Source organism: Sarcophilus harrisii, chromosome 1, assembly GCF_902635505.1.
Source record: "Sarcophilus harrisii chromosome 1, mSarHar1.11, whole genome shotgun sequence".
Taxonomy (NCBI): Eukaryota; Metazoa; Chordata; class Mammalia; order Dasyuromorphia; family Dasyuridae; genus Sarcophilus; species Sarcophilus harrisii.
The window spans coordinates 419,478,991-419,480,939 of NC_045426.1; the positions used below are offsets into that span (position 1 = coordinate 419,478,991).

A 1,949-nucleotide genomic window follows, 5' to 3' on the forward strand; every position below is an offset into this window, starting at 1 on the left:
GGTACAAAAGCTTGCTGAAGAAAATAATTCATTTAAAAATAGAATTTAGCAAATGGAAGCTAATGACTACAAGAAGTCAAGATAAAATAAAGCAAAACCAAAAAAATAGGAAAAAAAATGTGAACTATCTTCTTGGAAAAACAATTGACCTAGAAAATAGATAAGAATAGAGCATTTTAAAATTATTGACTAAAGGTCATGATCAAAGAGGGTGGACATCATTTTTCAAGAAATTATAAAAGAAAACTATCTTGATGTTCTAGAATCAGAGGGTAAAATAGATATAGAAAGAATTAATTATTCACCTCCTGAAAGAGATTAAAAAGTAAAATTTCTCAGGAAAATTATAGCCAAAATTCAGAACTCCCATCAAAGAGAAAATATTGCAAACATCCAGAAAGAAACAATTCAAGTATAGTGGAACCACAGTCAGGATAACACAAAATCTAGCAACTTCTAAATTAAAGAACTGGAGGGCTTGACATATGATATTTTGGAAACCAATAGAGCTAGGATTGCAACCAAAAATTACTTACCCAACAAAATGGAGAATAATCCTTTAGAGGAAAAGGTGTTCATTCAACAAAACAAAATTTTCAAGGATCTATGAAAAAAAAAAAGATCAGAATTGAGTGGAAAATTTGATTTTCAAATATAGGACTCTGGAAAAGTATAAGGAGTTATCAGGAAAGTGATAGCACAAGGAACTTAATAAGGTATATCTGTTTACATTCCTACATGGCAGGATGATACTTTTAACTCATTAGGACATATTTATGGCAGTTAGGACAAATACACACACACACAAATATATATATATATATATATATATATATATATATATATATACATACATACATACATACAGAAAGAGAGAGAGAGAGAGAGAGGTGCTTTGGCGTCACACATACCGAAATTGGAATGATAGAGAGAAGATTAACATGGACTCTGTGCAAGGCTGACACATAAATCTGTGAAGTATTCCATATTTTTGCAAAAAAACATAATTTGGGATAAATAAAAGAGCAAGAAATACAGAATTAGTCATTTTAACTGCAAATGTGAATGGAGTGAATTCTGCCATAAAAAGAAGCAGACAGAAGAGTGTATTAAAAATAAGAACCTTAAAATATGTTGTTCACAGGAAATTCATTTAAAGCAGAGTGATACCTACAAAATAAAGGTAAAAGGCTGGAGTAAAATCTATTATGCTTCAGATAAAGTTAAAAAAAAAAAAGCAAAAAAAAACAAAAAGCAGGGTTAGCCACCCCAATCTCAGATGAAGTAAAAGCAAAAATTGAACTAATTAAAAGATATAAGGAAAGAAAATTATATCTTGCTAAAAGGTACCATAGATAATGAAGCAATATCAACCCTAAATGCACCAAGTTGTATAGCTTCTAAAAGAGCTGCAAGAAGAAATACAGAGCAAAACTGTAATAGTGGGAGATCTCAAACTTGCTCTTCAGATCAAGATAAATCAAACAACAAAATAAATAATAAAAAAGTTAAAAAAATAAATCTATTATTAGAAAAGTTAGATATGATGGATCTTTGCAGAAAATTGAATGAAGACAGAAAAGAGTCCATTTTCTTCTCATCAGTTCATGGAACCTATACAAAAATTGACCATATGTTAGGGCATAAAAACCTCAAACTCAAATGCATAAAGACAGAAATAGTAAATGCATTTTTTTTCAGATCATGATGAAATAAAAATTGCATTCAATAAAAGGTCAGGGGGAAATAGACCAAAAATCAATTAGAAACTAAATAATTTTATCCTAAAGAATGATTGGGTAAGGGCAGAGCCAAGATGGTGGAGAAGGCACACCTGACTTTCTAAGCTCCTCTCATTCCCCTCAACCAACTATTTAATTAGGCTCAAAAATAGATCTTCACTGTTTTAAATCCATGAAGATCAGAAGCATATAACTTACCAGCTGAAG

At 30.4% G+C, this 1,949-nt stretch overlaps 1 non-coding gene across 1 annotated transcript; it reads left to right on the top strand.

Annotated features, from left to right (window-relative positions):
- Nucleotides 1-890: 890 nt before the first annotated feature.
- LOC111719492 lies at nucleotides 891-993 on the top strand. Its single transcript, XR_002769624.1, has one exon. It is a non-coding gene; the product is annotated as a U6 spliceosomal RNA (small nuclear RNA).
- Nucleotides 994-1,949: the final 956 nt, after the last annotated feature.